The sequence below is a fragment of the Lissotriton helveticus genome, chromosome 7 (genome assembly GCF_964261635.1).
Source record: "Lissotriton helveticus chromosome 7, aLisHel1.1, whole genome shotgun sequence".
Classification (NCBI taxonomy): Eukaryota; Metazoa; Chordata; class Amphibia; order Caudata; family Salamandridae; genus Lissotriton; species Lissotriton helveticus.
Window position 1 is genome coordinate 10979195 of NC_136068.1, and position 13862 is coordinate 10993056.

Consider the following 13862-nt stretch of genomic DNA (forward strand, 5'->3'; position numbering starts at 1 on the left):
CTCTCGAGGGTACTCCTGTCACCCCAACAGCGCAGAGGGTTAATGTGCCTGCTACAAAGAACGTGTACCATGCAGTTGAAAGAACTGAGTGTGAGTAAACAATGAGAAGTGCTATAAAACAAACATGAAACGTTTGCCAGAAAGGTGCTACAGAGAGATGAGGTGCATTGTTGGTGAGTGGCAGTGAGGGAATTCATGGAGAAGGAGGAAATGGAGGAGGGGGCGCCAAAACAGACTGTTGTAGTGTGTTCGACCAGTGCTAGGGCCAGCCATGGCTGGGAGTATTAACCCCCATCTGAAGTCGGGTCTAGTTGCGCCCATGTTCACAAGTATGGCCTGTCGTGTCCTATCAAGGTTTTCATCCTAAATTACAAAAGGACACATTTACATGCACTGCAATCCAGCCTTTCAGGGGGCCCCTTGATAGAGGCAGCTCTGTGTTTGCCCTGATGGCCTGGAATAATTCCTAAACAGATTCTTGTAAATACTGTTTTGTTTAATTTCTTTTTAATGTGATTGATGTAAGAGAGTCTATTACTATTTGCAGGGAAATGTGTTTGTTTCATGCAACAACCATAAAAAAGTTTATTTTAGATCACTAAACTATCTTATTGTGTTGGAACATTACTTGCCAGATATGGCCCATGATATGCACATAGCGGTTGATTGTATAGTGTACCAGATTCCCGAAATTTCTGTTACGTGGTGGGGGGGCCCAACATCTACAAAAATTCAGCTGGGGACCTCAACCTACAAAAGTTTGAAGACCTCTGCCTTAGGGTTTGATATTTCAGTCTCAGAGATATCCTGTGCAGTTTATGTCCTATGTAGATCGAAAGCTCATGGTCTTACTAGCTTCACAGTTGAATTTAATAGCCATTTTACCAAATTTCTTCTCCCCAACCTATTACTTTTATTAAACTTTTTTGCCACTGAAGGGGTTTCTCTTGGCTCCTTTCAAGAAGTTTGTTTAATTGCCAAAGATGATAAAGAACCCACACAATGAAAGAAATATCGTCCCATCTCATTAGTCATTACTGATTAAAAATGAGTTTTTTAAAGATTTTGGCTTTACTTATTGACCCTATCCCACCTGATCGCATCAGTCCTGAACAGTCTGCTTTCATTAAGGGTTGTTTGGCTTCGAATAATGCTTGAGTTCTTTTCACCATCTTAAGCAAAGCGTCCTGCGCTGGATAATTATTTTGCTGCTATTGCTTTGGATTTGAAATGGCTTTCGATCGTCTCTGTCGGGACTTGATGTTCCAGGCTTTGAAGTCGGTTGGTTTTCCACCCAAGCTGATTGCTCTCATATCCTTGCTTTAACAGCTCCTAGAACTGCCTTTCTTGTTATTAGTATTGTTTCAGATTACTTTCCTATGTTTAGAGGGGCTCGTCAGGGTTGTCCTCTGCACCCTCTTATCATTGCACTTGAATCCTTCCTAATAAAAATTAGACAGGATGATTGTATTTCAGGTTTTTCAACAAGGTCGAACCAAATTAAGATTTCAGTGTATGCGGATGATATTTATTTTTATTGCTCTGACCCTGCATAATCCCTTCCTCCCTTTCGACAGCAAGTGGCTATTTTTTCTCCCCAGCCAGGGTATCGGTTCAATCCTGGTAAGTGTATGATACTTCTTTTGAATGTCTTGTTTTATAAACAACCTTGTGCACACACAAGGTTTGCCAGGCAACCCACCAAAATAAAATACTTAGGTTTATGGTTTTAGCAGAACATTAAAGGAACTTTAGCACTGAATTTTTATTCCATTATCAAATCTTTAAGAGATACTATAGCCAAATTGCATCCACTATTTTTTATCTTGGTGGGGTAGGATTGACTCTATGAAAATGATGCCCGCTCCCCTTATATTATATGTTATTGCTATGATTACTGTTTCTATTCTTAGTGATTATTTCAAGAAAATAGACTCTCTTTTATTAAAATTTCTTTGGAAAGATAAACCTCCTCGTATATTTATATCCTTGTTAAGAAAAGCAAAATCCAATGGGGGTCTTGAATTTCCAGATTAAAAAAAATATCACTATGCTTCCTCTTTAAAACAGGCAACTCAATTGGTTTCGTTTAATGTTCTTTAATGTTCCTCCCCTGTGTTTAGAATTAGAGAAATTCCTCTTTGCACTTTTCCACTTTAAAGAGACTCTCGCTTTTCACTCACCTATAGCTCAGTCACGATCTCGTGCTCTTTCTCATTCCTACAACATTTTGAAACCTCTCTTACATATCACGTATCCCTCACTCGCTACTTTCCTACAGCGATCCATTTGGCATCAAAAAGCACTATGAATTAAGAATTGTCCCTTCCTTTAAGTTTGGCATACCAGGGGCTTACTTTGGGTGATCAACTTCTGTACTTTACTGATCTTCAAACACAGTTTTCTTTACCATCTTTCTCTAGGTCACAATATACTCTTTTATGCAACTCTCTTAACCAATACATTTCCATATTACCATCTACTTTCCTGCCTCCTCCTACTTCTAGCATTCTTTTTCCTTTGTACAGGAATAACCGATCAGCATCTGTTATTTATAAATCATCGAAAAATAACCCCTGCTAGAGCCATGTCAAAACCAGAACTAGATTTGGAAAAGGATTTGGAGGAATGAAGACCTACTTTTTTCAGGGGGTTAGATTTGACATAAAACCACAAAACTGCAAGTACTGTGAACACTGCTCAAAACCTTTATTTTGTTTATTGACTTTTATTACTTACTCCCTCTATTTTAAAATTATTTTCCCCTGAGGCCACCACATCATGTAGGTCCGGCTCATGTTCCTCTGCAGGTCTTAAATATATGTTATTCGAGTGCTCTACTATTTATTATTTTCGGAAAGTGATCTGGTCCCAGCTTAATAAGATTTTTAATGTCGCTATCCCTTTCTCCCTCACTAATATTTTCTTAGGTCGTTTGACACCTCAATGTCCTTGTTCAATTCCAGGTTTTAGATTTAAAGATTTACTAATGGCTGTTGCTTTTCATTTAAGTACTTCAAATTGGAAACACACCCAAAATGTTACCTTCAGATCTTGATGGAACGCCATTTGTTTTCATCACAGATTGGACAGCAACTACATCACTCCTATATCTCTTGCTATCAGAAGAGATCTTTTATGGCTTCCACTACCCATATATGTATTGCTTTGTACCTCTTCCTCTAATACCACTGTCTCTGTACCAGGTGAAGTACAGAATCCACCTTGAATTTCGTTTTTACTCTGCCTTTATATAAAATTTGTAAATTTAGTTTGTGCGCGACTCCCATCTGATTTTAAAAGAGAACATTTGATTGGTTCATAAGGTTTCCCATTCTAACAGTTGAAGGACCCCACCCATTTTAGTTATTCTCTCGGCAGCTTCACAGGAGAGACACTTGTTGTGTTTTTGCAGCTAGTCTGTACATTTTTGGGAAAGATTTGGAAATGGCTTCTTCCGATCCTCAGCAAGAACATACTTCTGATGAAGACGAGATAGAAGAACCACCTCCCAAAAAGAGACCAGAATCCATCCTGTGGAAATGTTTCATCATCCCAGATGGTGAAAAGAGAGTCAACGCAAGGAGGTCAGTTGTACTCTCTGGCCACGGATTTTGTCTAGCGGTAGTGGCACATCGAGCATGTACAAGCATCGCCAGACAATCCAACCCAGGCTTTTTGCATGGGATCAGATGCGACGTGCACAACAAAATATGCAACAAGGTGGCCAGGGAGCCAGTCCCAGCACTCCAGGAGCGTCAAGTACATCATCTTGAGGGCCAGACATATATTCAGAGTTTCGAAATTTAAAACAGCTATGCATAAAATGCAATACCATCCTATGTTGTGGTGAACAATCTCTGGATGCTGTTTGTTCTGCAGCATGGAACAATCGCTGCAAAAAAAAATTTTAAATTTTTTTTATAGGATGCTTTTACAATTACAAAAGTTAAGACTGTAGCCTGTTGATTTTTTCGGTTTTCCAAAAACACCCCTAAAAAGTACATAATAGTTTAAAAATACATACAAAAAAAAGAAAAACAAAAAAGAAGAACAAAAAGAGTTATTTTCAGAAATTCATTATCTCGTTTAAAAAGAGAAATAACTGCATGCTAATGTTTGCATGATTGCTGGAGTATATGTCTTGAGCATGATTGAATCAAAGAGTGCATGGGTAGCGCATGGTAATTGTATGAGTGCATGAGGACTGCCTACATAATTGTACTACTGCAAACATAATGCATTGTGATTTCATTAGTACTTGGGTTTTGGCGGAGTGATTGGATAAGTACATGCTGCTGGATGGGTGATTAGAGGAGTGCAATGGTAGTGAAAGGGCCATGGCTGGACTGGAAGGGTAGTGCTCAGGGGATTGTAGTAGTGCATGAGCTACTGCCTGGGTCATTGCATGAATACATAGGTACTGACTGGATGATTAGAGTGTTGTAAAGAGAGTGCACGGTGAATTCATAAGTGCTTGGGTATTGGAGGAGTGATTGGATAAGTACATGGTACTAGCTGGTTGATTAGAGGAGTGCACAGGGACTGACAGGGAGATTGCTGGAGTGCCTAGGTACTACCTGGGTGAGTGCATGAGCAGTATCAAGGTAGTTAGAGGACTGCATGGGTAGTACACAGTTGATTGTAACAGGGCATGTGTTAGTGCCTGGGTCATTGCATGAGTATATATATAGTGACTGGATGATTAGAAAACTGCAAAGAGAGTGTGTGGTCTATTTATAAGTGCTTGAGTATTGGAGTGATTGGATCAGTACATGATGCTACATGGGTGATTGGAGGAGTGATGGGAAGTGACATGGGGATTGCTGGAGTGCATGGATACTACATGCATAATTGGAGGAGTGAATCGGTAGTGAATAGGTGGTTAGAGGACTGTATAATTAGTGCCATGGTGATTGTAGCAGCTCATGGGTAGTGCTTGGGTGACCTAATCTTACCTGTTTTGAAGTAGCTATGAAACTGATTGCAACATTTTTTCACTTCTTTTTTTGTAATTAACATTTAAAATATTTTAAACTTTAGTAGTAGGGCCTGTAAAAGAGAAGAAAAATCCAAGTATTACATATAATTTTATTGTATTAAGAACACAACATAATTTCACAATTTTATAACATATTTAGTTTACCTTTTTTTGCCTTCATATTCTATTGAATTTCACCATACACAGTGATTTTCAATTTTGATCATCAGTTGACAGATAGCAAAAACATACAATCAATAAGATTGTTAAAAAAACAAATCTGTGTTCAAAAATTTACAACAAACTCAACTATATATTTACCTTTTCACAAATGAACAGCCTCATTAACATTGTAAATAATACAAAGAGCAAATGTATCAGTACCTTCTTTTGAACACAATTTTCCAAATGCAATATTAAAGAACAGAATCAATAATCCAAACTGTAATTCTCGACATCTTCCCAATAGGCCAAATGATGTTTCTAAAAACAATTGCATTAGCTATATCCAAGATAAACTTTTGAATTTATATTGACATCTTCCCAGTAGGACGAATGATGTGTCTGAAATCATTTGTATTGAAAATATCCAAAATATACTCAGTAATTCATCTTCTCAGAATTTTGGCATAAAAAATATTAGATATGAATTTGGTAATTCATTAGCCAATCGACATTTCAACCCTAAATGTGCATCATTGCATAGTGTCCATTCTTTATTGCATTTTAAAACATAGTATAGCGTCCAGATGTTGAATTAGGTCTAGTGTGGAAAACAATAGCCACTGTTTTAAAAGTTCTTCCTGAAATTGAAACTTGACCTGCCACAACATTTTTAATTTTGGTTTCCAATTTTGTTCTATCTGCTCTACAACGTCCCAGCATTAAAATGATATATTGACCGAATCTTTCTGTAAATACTGTTGAAAACATTTCTGTTTTGCGCTGAGTACATTCCATATCTTGACTAGCTGATTTCACAAATTCATTGAAAGACACTATTTTGCAATCGGGTACTCTCAAATGTATGAATCGTTCAGTGTCTATTTTAGTGGTAGATGAAAATTAACAGCTTTCACATGTATGATCCCATCTGAAAAGTAGTCCAAACAGATTTGCGATTTGTATTCCTTCAGCTTCCAATACTGCAAGCATAAACGTAGGAAATTCCTGAGCATCTTGTTGTACATTTTGTGTAAATTGTGGAGAACCAGAACATATATCCAGAAGATTCCGCACACCAGAAGATTTTCGTTTTATTAGTTTTCAACTTTTCAAAAACATAATGTGACAAGGAACAGAATATTTTTCTAGATTGTTCCATAATTGCATGCTGTAGATTTTCTAAAAAAACACAACATTCACGATTATATTAGCATAAAAGTTGATACCTGAACTATTTTCTAACTGATATCCTACAATATTAGCAACCATGTCCACTTCCATTTTCTTTCCAGCCTCCTCATTCTTTTCAATTCTTTTCTTCTTTGTAACCTCACTAAAATGCTTCTCATATTTTTGCTTTGGACGTATCAAACATTTCTCATAAATAGGATATTCACCTAAGTTAGGAGCATAGAGTCTTCTTAACCTATTGTACTCTTTTACACAATTTACATCTGCACTAACTTTTTCCACATCAAATTCAATCAAATACAATCCAGATAGTGTTCTTACTCAAGACAATGCAACATATGCCAAACCCTCTTTAAACACAGAACTTCCAATATTTACCAAAGCACTGTCAACACTTAAACCTTGAGATTTGTGAATGGTCACTGCATGTGCTAAACAAACAGGAAACTGTTTTCAACAAACATACACATCTTTTACAAGCAAGAAACGAACACCACAACATGCAATCTAATCAAATTAAATCTTCAAAAATTCAATTCCATCTCTATTTGGATAACTACCAAAGGGGCATATTATCAACAACTAGCAATATTTATTGCTAAAGAAGCTTAGTGACATTTTTTTTATCGACAAGCATCACCGGATTTTATCGTAGAGATAACGTGCAATTAGCAACGTTTATCTCCAATGCGATAAAATACCCGGCGATAGCGGCGAAATGCGTGAATATTGCTGGGAATCCAGCGATATTCAGGCATTATCGCTAATAGTGTCTTAATCTGAATATCCACCTCCCATTGGATATACAGGTTAAGAACTGGTCTGAGCAGGCGTTAGTTTTCAGCGATATTCGCGCTTAGCATGAATTTCTTTATCGCTACGCCTGCCTTGCTAATAGGCAATTGCGATGTTAGCAACTGCTTTCAGTCACTAACTGGTTGGGTACGCCCACTTTGCATGTCATTAGCGATAAATATCGCTGACATACAAAGCGGGCCCCAAACCGCTCTCTATCACCTAAAAGCTGTTGCTAACTGATGTTAGCAACAGCTTGCTAATAGGGCGATGAAATTATCACCGCTTTGCAGCCGAAACCGGCCGCAAAAGTGACGATAATTTAATTTCGCCTGCCTTGATAATATGCCCCAAAGTCAACAACTTTCCCCATTGCTCCATTTACTAAACCTTTCTCAACATCTAAATTACGCCCTAATATTACCCGACAGTTTACAGATACATAGAGGGTCTTTTCCAAACCAGAAGTCTTAGATATTGATTTTTCCAAAGAGTCTAATTTTAACTGTAATTTCTCTGACAATAGAATAGATACTCCTTTATGTTCTATTTTATCAGTGGCTACCATTTTCATTATTGGTTGTTTCTCCATTTTCAACAGTTCTTCATTGCATGTAGAACCTTCTTTCTGTGTTGGCATAAGCAAATTATGGACTTCTTTTCTGCAATTTTTTGTTAGATAGTTTCTGGTACAATATTTTCTTTTGGAAACAACTTTGTTAGTACCCGACTTTCTACAGCTTCTTTGCCTTCCTTTGTCAAAACACCAATTCTAATATTTTGAAGAATATTTCCAAAATATGCGTCATATGCTTCTCACATGTTCTTAATACATTCTTTATATTCAAAATAAGTTCAAATATTCACATTTGAAATACATCCCAATGATTTTTTTAGTGTCTTCATGAAGAAAGGGCCTTAAAAAGTGTTTGGCCTTTCAAAAATGTGAGTTGTAGTTGATCACTCAATACAATTACATGTATTCCTCCAAATAAAACATTGTACATTTTTTTTAATCTGCTGCATTCTCGAATGTACAAACACAAGCATTAAGTTTGAAACCATGCTTACCTCATAAATTCTCAGAAGTTTCATTTTCTTCAGTAATCTTGAATCTTCAAAACAAACTTCTCCACATAGCTTGTGATATTCCAACTTATTTTCATGTCCTACTTGGTCATTCTCTGGCTTGTCTTTCTAAGAAAGTGTGTCAAAGTCATTTTCATCATTTAGGAATGTTAGCAGTACATCATTCCGAAATACGGAAGTTAGTTAGAAGATTATACTATGAGAAAAGTCCTGCATTATGTCTGAATGAAATTAATACAGCTCTTTTGCATGGTTCAGAGTTGGATGTAAAAAAAAATTCTGATGATATAGAGTTACATTTCTTTGTTGATCAAGAGGAGTGTAGAGAAAGTGAAAGTTTGATAAGTGTAGGTGTTGAAGAAGGGATGGAAGATACTACTGATGTGAAGTTTGAAAAAGAAATAACAAAGTTTAAAGTAGTATCTGGAGAAAATCCTAACTATGTTTGTATTTGTTGCCGATGTACTCACTATAAAATTCAAACTAGGAATGTAGATGTGTTTTTAAAAAGTGAAAAGGAATGCTGGATGGGTGATTGGTGGAGTGCATGGGTACTGACAGGGTGATGTGGTACTACCTGGCTAATTAGAGGAGTGAATCAGTAGTGTGCATGTGGTTAGAGGTCTGCATGGATAGTGCACAGAGGATTGTAGCACTGCATGAGTTAGTGCCTGGGTCATTGCATGTGTATATGGGTAGTGACTGGATGTTTACAGTGCTGCAAAGAGAGTGTATGGTGAATTTATAAGTGCTTGGGTATTGGTGGAGTGATTGGAAAACTACATGATGCTGGATGAGTGATTGGAGGAGTGCATGGGGAGGCAGGGGGTTGCTGGACTGCACGGGTACTACCTGGGTAATTAGAAGAGTGTATCAGTAGTGTGTAGGTGGTTAGAGGTCTGCATAGATAGTGTACAGGGGATTGTAATAGTGCATGAGTTAGTGACTGAGTTTTTGCATGAGTACATAGATACTGACTGAATGATTACAGCTTTGCAAGAGAGTGTATGGTAAATTTATAAGTGCTTGTGCATTGCAGACTGATGGGATAAGAACATGGTGTGAATGGGTGATTGGATGAGTGCATTGGGACTGACAAGGGGATTGCTGGACTGTACAGGTACTACCTGGATAATTGGAGGAGTGAATCAATAGTATGTAGCTGGTTAGAGCTCTGCATGGATAGTGCACAGAGGATTGTTGCAGTGCATATATTAGTGCCTGGGTCATTGCGTGATTATGTGAGTAGTGATTGGATGATTACAGTGCTGCAAAGAGAGTGCATGGTGAATTTATAAGTGCTTCGGTATTGGCAGAGTGATTGAATAAGTACATGGTGTTGGATGGGTGAATGGAGGAGTGCATGGATATTGACAGGGTGATGGCTGCACTGCAAGAGTAGTGCTTAGGGGATTGTAGCAGTGCATGAGTTTGAGCTGCTGCAACTACTTTTAATGTTATACCTAGCCAAATACAAAGCAGGAACCATTCACAATTCTCCTCTATACGTCTCACCATATCCTAAAACATGCATGGATATCTATGTACCGCAACACTATGTACACATCATAAATTCACAGAACAAACTTCAAATTAGAAACAAACACCAAAAATGATGTGACATATTTCAAATGTATTTCTCTAGAGACTTATAAAAACGTTATAACACTTCCTTTCTGAGCACTAAAAATTAAAACAGATTAAGCATTTAAGTAAACATAATTGTGGGGCGCTAGGTGGCGCACTAGCGGAATGGCCGAAGCTCTGTGAGGCTCCCGCAGTCCGGTCGCTTATCTTTCATTTATCCTGCTGATACGCTATTAAATTCAGAAAATAAACAGCACACTTCAACGTCGGAAAAGCTGCTGCGACGGGTGGTGGAGTTTGGATACTGGCGGCTGCTGTCAACTCCTGCTACGAGGCTGCGACTGGCGAGGCAGCGACGGCCCCGAATCTCTTTGGTTCCTGCGGCGGCGACTACGAGAGCACCCCGGCTCCCACGTGGGTTACAGGCCGCGAAATCAACCGCGCATCATTGAGCCTCTGAGAGATTATCTGGCGGCGACCGGCGGCGATTTAAACTGTACACCACATCACAGGCACTGGCATGATTTCACCACGGGGCCCCATAAAGCCGACTTACACGCTGGACCTCCCTAGTAACTATCTGCATACTGTCACTCGGGGATTGCTGTTGGACATGCTTTCGCGTTTCTGGCCTGAGTCAGGAAAGCCGTGAATGTGGCTGCCTGGCCGTATTGGGACCAAGCTCTGAGCGCTACTGATCTGTGCCATTGGCTATTGAATCGGCGCAGGTTTACTGAGAGCTCGGCGCAGTCTCAGGGCCCCGACTACCCTACTGCCTCATTCATATGGGCCGCACATTTCGCATGCTACCCGCGCCGCAGGTCGTTGCCTAACCCTCGGAGTGAGAGGTTGTTAAGCTGAAGGGTGTGGGTTACTGGGGGTCTACCGCGCCGGGGCCCCTCGTCACCGGAGCCCGCATTGCGACTGCAGGAAACGTGCTCTGCCGCTCGATCGTGGTTGGGACTCTGGGGACGAGGTGCTTGGTGCATGGGGCTTCCCCCTTAGTCTGCTTACCCGCTGGGTCGGACTGGGGAGCCTGGCTACAACCCTTGTGGATACCTCTCTGGTGACGGGGCTAGGACGTGACGAGATAGTGCCCGTGGCATGGCGCCCCTTCTTGGCCAGTCGTAGACCTGCCACGGCGAGGCTGTGAACCTGTGCATGCGACGCCTGGACCTCGATATGACGGGGGCTCTAGGTAAATTGTGGATTCCTGGGTGGCAAGGACCTCCGAGAAACCCTGCATGTTTGGATCACGGGTCGCCTACTTGGAGTTATTGCGCCCACAGAGGCATCTACTCAGGCATTAATTACTGGCTGCTTGGACAGTATCGGTTTACCAACTTACTACGCGACGCCAGTGCTGGAACGCCATGGGCCACCCGGATCCCCGCCAACCGCGCCACATTTGAAACCAAAAAAAACGCAAAGAAAGCACTGATTGTGGAAGGATCTGCCGAACAGGAGACTACACCGGAAACGAACCCTGGCGCTGGGAGAGACCTACAGGCAGTCCTTACGGAAATGAGACAGGGCTTTACTACCATAGCATCCAAAATGGACACGCTCACAAACCGAATAGAGGGCATTACACATAAGCTGAACAGCCATGAGACTAGGATAAAGGAGGCAGAACAGAGAATCTCGGACACTGAGGACATTACGGAGCAGCTCAAGGTGGCGATGACCCAAATGGACAAACTCATGCGTATCATAGACGCTAAGAATGAGGACATCGCAGCTAGAAGTCGTCGCTACAATGTTCGCATTCTAGGCATACCCGAAAGTACCAACACGGTGCGGCTTGAACAATATGTTGAGAAACTACTCCTGGCTATCACGGAAGAGGGTGCACTGTCCGCTCAGTTCATTGTGGAGAGGGCACATCGGTCACTGGGACCCCGTCCTCCCCCGGGGGCGAGTCCTCCCCCATCATAGCCCGACTGCTGAACTATCGGGATCGTGACGTTGTCCTAAAGGTGGCAAGAGACAAGAAACAGCTCAATTATTCTGGCGTGACTGTCACCATCTTTCCGGATTTTACGGCTCGAGTGCAGGAGGAACACAAAAAATTCAATGGGATCAAGCAGAAACTTCGCCAGGAACAAGTGGACTACGCCCTTTTATACCCAGCGCGGCTACGGATTACTCATCAGGGTAAGCAAAGCTTCCATATGACGCCCCAGTCGGCAGAAAAGTTCCTTAAGGAGATCAACAGGCGGAGGAAGAGCCCCGCAAGTCAGGAGGACGATGATCAACGGATGCTGTCTGATGTGGAATGACACGGCTTTGCAGAGTCAGATGGACAGTGGAGGCGCTGGCTGAGGGCAGACACACAATGGCCATGTGCGGCAGTGCCCTGCTAACCGATGTAATGTATGCCTTTGATTATACTATTGGGATTGTCCTATATCGTTCTGCTGTAATGTTTGTAGAGCTTTGAGTATGCAGAACGTATCACGCTGTGTTCTTTGTACCGGACACCCTTGCAGGATCTGAGGGTTGTTGAGTATCGGTGATCCCTTGACCCATAGCAAGGTTTCTGTGCGCCACTTGCGGGCTGCACCCCAATGGGTGTTCCCCTACTACCTATTGGATTGGTTGAGTTTTTGGATGGGATGGTGGGGGGGCAGAGAATGGCTGGCATGATTGGGATGCTTCAGTGGGAGGGGGGTGGGTAGAGGGGGGAGAGTTGGGGGAGGGCGGAGGGGGTGGGAGGGGTAGGGGACCAGGGGCTCGATTGGGGGGCCTTGAAGGGGAGGGGGCAGAGGAGGAAGAGATGTTAGTTACTGTATGGACTGTGGCAACACGTGAGGTAACACCCGACAGATTTGATCTATGGGGCAGGATGGGACTGATGTGGACATTATGGATATATACTGGATATGTCTTGATCGTTGCTGATGGGTGAGTCGAATTCAAATGTATGCACAGTACTATCGTGGAATGTACGTGGCCTTAAAGATGCTCGCAAATGTAGACAAATCTTAGCCTATTTTGACAGACATAAAATTATTGTGGTAATGTTGCAGGAAACACATATTCCCCCACATGCTACCTCTACTTTCGCTAGCAGATGGGCGGGTGTCAGGGTATTCTCCAACTACTCATCGTATGCCAGAGGCTCGGATATCCTTATACATCGCATGAATCCCTTCACACTCATGGGTCAGCAGATAGACAAGGCGGGATGATATGTAGTACTGTGGGGGAGATTGGGCAGGGACACTGTCACCTTCGCTAATTGCTATGCTCCCAACGTGGACACACTGGAATTCTTTACAGCGTTATGGGGAGTGGTATCGGATATTGGCTCGCGTCACTTCATATGGGGGGGCGACATCAATGTGGCTGTAACACCTGGATTAGATAGAGCAGATGGACAGGCCCAATATCATCCAAAAGCAAGGGAGACACTGAGGGGCATTGTGGAAGACGGTGGACTCATAGACGTCTGGAGACATATGCACCCCATGCTCAGAGAAGGGACACATTTCACCTCTTACACAGGAACATGGGCGAGAATAGACTATTGCTTTCTATCCAGAGACTTGGCCCCTTTCGTAACAGACGCGAGGCATCTGGCCAGGACTCAGTCTGATCACTGTCCGGTACTTATTACACTAGCCATGCCGGGTTATGATTACCCCCGGCGCCCCTGGCGGCTACAGCCGAATGCCCTTTTGGACACTGTCTTCCTTGAAGAACTGAGGGAAGACATAGAGGACTTTTTTCCCTGCAATAAAGACACTGTGGACAGCGTGGAGACAGTTTGGGAGGCCTTTAAGGTCACGGTTCAGGGGTGGTGCATTGCCAAAAGCTTTGGTGTATTACGGGATATTCAGCGCACGATATGGAAGCTAGAAGGGGAACTGCAAGGGCTAGAGCGACAGATGCTGAGGGAGCATACGGGACACTTACACCAACAATTTCGAACCAAACTTTCGGAGTATGAGGCGGAGGCGCAGCGGGAGGTGCATTTCAAGGACAAGTATTGGAAGGCTCGCAAATATAATGAGGGAGAGAGACCAGGGAGGGCACTATCAATGGCGGT